The sequence below is a fragment of the Salvia miltiorrhiza genome, chromosome 4 (genome assembly GCF_028751815.1).
Source record: "Salvia miltiorrhiza cultivar Shanhuang (shh) chromosome 4, IMPLAD_Smil_shh, whole genome shotgun sequence".
In the NCBI taxonomy this organism is placed as follows: domain Eukaryota; kingdom Viridiplantae; phylum Streptophyta; class Magnoliopsida; order Lamiales; family Lamiaceae; genus Salvia; species Salvia miltiorrhiza.
Window position 1 is genome coordinate 4439425 of NC_080390.1, and position 6000 is coordinate 4445424.

Consider the following 6000-nt stretch of genomic DNA (forward strand, 5'->3'; position numbering starts at 1 on the left):
AAAAGGCTGAATTGTCCGTTTTTGTGGGCCCAGATGGGATTTTTAGCCCCAAAACTCATTTTTCCCTCTTTTTTCTCATATCATTCACCACACACATCCATCATCTTCCCCAACACTCCAATTCCAAACCCTAGCCTCCATCTCTACCATTTTCTCTCTTCCACACACAAAAACAACACCAAAAATCAAAGAAAGAAGGGGAAGACTTGGAAAGGAGCTCATCAAGACTATATGATTGAAGATCAAGATTATAGGATTTGTCTATGAATCTCTGTCTCTCTATATCTTTATTTATGTTTTCTTATGACTTGAGATTTGCTTTTATTATGAGTATGCTTGGCTAAAATCTCTTATCTTAGGGATTAGATTAGATGGATTTGTAATCGATTGATTTCTTTGTTTAATATATATCTTGATTGTGCTTAAAAAAAATTAAAAAGATTCAAACCAAGATTGCACTAATTGCTTCTTGATTTTTTCCAACCAATCAATGAGATCAAGGGAGAATCCCAAGATTCAAAACAAGATTCCGCTAATTGCTTCTTGATTCTTTAAATCAATCAATGACATGAAGTGAGAATTCCAAGATTCAAACCAAGATTCCACTAATTGCTTCTTGATTTTTTCCAACCAATCAATGAGATCAAGGGAGAATCCCAAGATTCAAACCAAGATTCCGCTAATTGCTTCTTGATTCTTTAAACCAATCAATGAAATGAAGTGAAAATCCCAAGATTCAAACCAAGAATCCACTAATTGCTTCTTGATTTTTTTCCAACCAATCAATGAGATCAAGGGAGAATCCCAAGATTCAAACCAAGATTCCGCTAATTGCTTCTTGATTCTTTAAACCAATCAATGAAATGAAGTGAGAATCCCAAGATTCAGACCAAGATTCCACTAATTGCTTCTTGATTTTTTCCAACCAATCAATGAGATCAAGGGAGAATCCCAAGATTCAAACCAAGAATCCACTAATTGCTTCTTGATTTTTTCCAACCAATCAATGAGATCAAGGGAGAATCCCAAGATTCAAACCAAGATTCCGCTAATTGCTTCTTGATTCTTTAAATCAATCAATGAAATGAAGTGAGAATCCCAAGATTCAAACCAAGATTCCACTAATTGCTTCTTGATTTTTTCCAACCAATCAATGAGATCAAGGGAGAATCCCAAGATTCAAACCAAGAATCCACTAATTGCTTCTTGATTCTTTAAACCAATCAAGGAAATGAAGTGAGAATCCTAAGAATCAAACCAAGATTCCGCTAATTGATTCTTGATTCTTTAAACAGATCAAGGAGATCAAGGGAGAATCCTAAGATTCAATTCTTTTTTATAGAGTGGAGAGACAAGAAGAATTAGAAAAACGGATTTGTGTCAATTCTTTTTCTTATTTTCTCGCTATAATTTTTAAATCTTGACTAATAGATCGATTTTTTACTATATATATTAAATTAAAAATAATGTCAACAACTTTAAATTAAATGAATAGTATATGCCAAATTAAATTTGTAATGAGTTTTTTTTTTTCCTTCGCCACTCTTCCAAATTTAACGTACAAATTCTTCTGTCTTTGCTTTTCTTTTTTTTCAATAATGATTTGTACTTTATTCTATTTACCTAGATTATGCTTAATTATATTAAGTTCCAAGGTTCAGTTCGTAAATAATGTGTTAATTTTATTAGTATTCCCACTCTGCCCGCGGTTTTGAAAATTCAAATTTTTGGAAATCGTACACCAATAACAAGAGTTGTGTTACAATCTACCTCCACGTCGCCCTTCTTTTTACTCAACACATTCGACACATACTAAAGAACATTGGAAGGCAATTGACGCCACAAGTATCAAGGTCGTCCACAACTCCAGCGGTTTGGTGTCTGCTTCTATTGTTTTTCTTATCTCATCTGATGGAGCAGCGAAAGTGTGTATGTGGTCTGCGAGCAGTCTTGAGGACGTCTTAGACGGACAACAACCCAGCTATGCGTTTTTTTCGTTGTCCAAAAGAGGTTATTGTTGAATAAAACTTTTTTAAAAAAAGTCTATTCATCCTATTGCATGGCTAATGTGTGTAAATACATTTATATTTCCAGGAAAAACCATGCTCCTACTTTGAGTTCATTGATCCGCAACCGACGCTGCTGCAAAGAAACTATATAGTTAAGCTAAAGAGACAACGCGATGTACTGGAAGCCGAGCTCAGAATTAAAAAAGGGGAATGTAGTGAATTGAAGGAATCCGAAGAAATAGCGTGGGACAAAGCTGGTGTGTATATTGTGGGGTACCAGGAAATGAAGGAGGAATTACAAATTAAGAAGGAAGAAATCAAACGACTGATTCGTAAGTGTTGGTGGAAGAACTTTGTGATTTGTGGAATCCTTGTATGGTATATTCTGATGATCGCTTAGTGTCAACGGTATCCCAGAAGACTCTGCGGCAAAAACAAGTTATTAAAATGTATCGACTCTACCTCTAAAATTTTCTAAATTCACTTTTCATGTAAAGGAGGTAATCTTCCTTATATCTGCACTTCGTATATTTTATGATGGTAGTATTACATAACACTTGTTATTGGTTCCTCATTGCTTCTTGATTTGCATCAACATTTTAATTAATCGAAAATATGGGGCAAAATATGTACATTTTTATGTGTACATAAATGTGGACCAACAAATGTTAAGTCAAGATTTACTCGTCAAACATACCGACTCAATCATTTCAGAAATAACACGGGAATAAAACAAATCAATCCTTTCGTGCCGCTTACAGCCACGATTCTATTCAACATCAAAATTTCTTAATTGTTCACTGATGCTTCTATTCACACAGTTCATCTCTTTCGATGAACGCCAACTGCTCGACAAAAGATCTATTAGAGGCTGAAAAAGATATACTATACCACAAGCATATAGCATCGAAGCTGTAATTTGCAGCAGAACTTTTTGCTCTTCTTGCAGTCTAAGAACACCTCCGGGAGATAATACCCGTTTGCAGGCAAACAACTAATGTGAGAGCACAAAATAATCTCACGAGCCTTTCTTCTAACAGTTGGCGTGCCTCAATGTATGGAGTTCTGGAGTAGTATTGGTTGATAACGAAAAAGATATATGCAAGAGAATCAATTTGTGGCAAAGAAGAAAACCTTTAAGTCCACAAAATCAGGCAATATTGAGCATAATATAGGCGTAACAAATCGGGTGACTCGTTCGATTTGTGGATTTCTGAATAAGATAATACTGCAGTAAGAGAAAAGGTTTTCATGGATATCCAAAGATGATTTTACAGCAATGAAATCCAGATTTTACAGTAGAGGAATGAAAATTTCCAGATTTTAAAACCCACTTTTGAAATTCAGAGACCTTATAACGGCCCAACAAGTGACGAGCTAATAACACCACCAAACAAACCCACACTTACGATTTTAATAAATGACCGAAGAACATCATCATGGAATACAATCTCTAATATGTCAGCAAAATATTACAGAACTAATAATGCAGATAAACTTCAATCCATAATTAAGCACAACATTAAGGGAAATACTTTGCCTCAATCCATAATTAATGCTAGTACAATGCAAATTCATAATAATTGAGCAAGATCAAATAGAAGAGCTATAAATGAGTCATTTGGCATACTTAAGAGCAGGTTGAACACTTGCTTCCATCTCCGCCCTCTCCAATTCTTGAGACAACTGGAATAACCTCGCACAATATCGTTTACGTGTCACTGCACAATGCCCAAGATCAATTTCATTAATAGGAACATTGTAAGCACGACACTTCATATACTTCATTGCCATAATTGATAAACACTCATTTTGCATTGTTTTTAGGAGTGTTTAAGAGTTCAAAGTGCTAGAATTATGCTTGGTTGTGATATCATTTGGTTTAAGTTTCATATTCTTTTGTGATATTACTTTTGGGTATGGTTTTGGTTATTTTGCTTTAGGTTTGAGTGTTTTGAAAGCTACATATGGATGTTGAAGATCCAAATATCAAGTTACTAGTGTTTCGGATGCAAAAATCGACGAAACGAGCTTGAAGAGCTCGAGAAAAGGAAGAAACGGAGCTGCCGGCGACCCAGCCGGCGACCGCCGGCTGATGGAGGAATTTAAGGAAGCAGCCGGCGACCCAGCCGGCGCCCACCGCCCAGCCCGCCGAGAAATCGGCGTGGCTGGCGATCAGGCGGCGCCCGCCAAGCGCCCGCCGCGCGCAGTGGAAAAATTGTGAAGAAGGCGGCGACCGCCGCCTGCCTGCCGCGGGGTCGCCGTCAGTTCGTTATTTTGCATTTTTTTATTTGTTTTTCAAAGTCTTTTCAAGCTAAAACTCTGTAGTTTACCCTGGTACTATATATAGGTCTTCTTTGCACCTATTCAGGGTTCCCAGACTTTATTTTTCAGTTTTCTAGCTTTCAGAATTTTATTGCTTTCTAGTTTTAAAGGCTTGGATCAAGACTGAAGATTCAAGCCGCTACAATCGTTTTCATTCGGTTTTTATACAATTTAGTTTTTATAATTGCATTCTTCTTAATTATGTTTATGTTTTATTTCAGCATGTCTGGCTAGTTCCCTTTAGCTGATTCTAGGGTTTGTAATAGTTGATTGAATTTATGTGATTTATTTGTTAATACCTTTGTGCCTTCCAGTTTATGATTCATAATTCCTGGTGCTTAATTTCTTGTGATTTATCTGATCAATAGTTTGCATGTTTAGCTATTCGGTTTGAGACCTAGCGGAGATAACTGTTTTGCGGATTCAGGAATGTATGATATGATTTTAACCTTGAGACCTAGCGGAGATAGGTGGATCATAGGGAGCTATTCTTATGAGCTATTGGGAGTTAGTAGATTTTCTTGAGACCTAACAGAGATAGATAATTTACTAATCTACGATCGTTGCTGCTCTAGCGAGAGTGATTGATTAATTAAGTGATCTCTCATCATAACTGGATTAAACTGGTACATAGGATTAATAGATTTATTATGTGGATTTAGTTAATAAATTTACTACCCTAGGATCAGTTGTCTTTTAATATTCGAATTTTCCTACGTCTTTTTAATTATTGTTAATTGTGTTTTAGTATAAGTTGATTAAACCTTCCTGCTTTCGTTTACCTGCATACTGTGAGAGTCTGTTTAGGAAATAGATATAGTGATTTCGTCATAATAGTCTCTATGGATACGATACTCTGCTTGCTATTTCTGTGCTACAATTACACTGTTTAGTTGCAGTTTTTGTTGCTATAAAAATAGTGATCAACTTTTTGGCACCGTTGCCGAGGACTGTTAAGAAGTTGCTTTAATATTTTCGATAGGACTTTATAGTACTATAGGTTTTAATTGTTTTTATTTTTCTTTTCTGACTGTTAAAAGGTGTGTTTCTGTAGGTTGCGTATGAACACTAGATCTCACGGAAATCCTCTTTTTGAGTTTGACCCTGAAATCAACAAGACCTTGCGCAATCTTAAGAAGCCGAACAATCAAGTTGAGACAGAAACGATGGCTACTCCTGAGCAAATCCAAATTCAAATGTGAGCTCTGCAAGAGCAATTGAAGAAGCTGATTGATAAATCGGGGGCTGAAGAGACTCAGAAGCAACCAGCCATCAATGAAGCATTCATACCACAGTATGTGTACCAGGAGCCCCCACGAGTGAACATAAACAACTTTGAGCTGAAAACTGGTTTGATCACGATGGTCCAACAGAGCCAATATGGTGGACAAGCGATCGAAGACCCTAATGCGCACCTGGCGCATTTCCTGGAGCTGTGTAGCACGGTGAAGATGAATGGTGTCCCCGATGACATTATCCGTCTTCGTCTTTTTCCCTTCTCACTGCGGGATAAGGCGAAGTCGTGGTATCATACGCTGCAGCTGGGAGATAATATCATGTGGGAAGATTTGGCTCATGCATTCCTACGCAAGTTTCATCCGCCTGGCCTTACATTGAAATTGAAGATGGACATCGTGCAATTTCAACATAACGAGGGAGAAAAGCT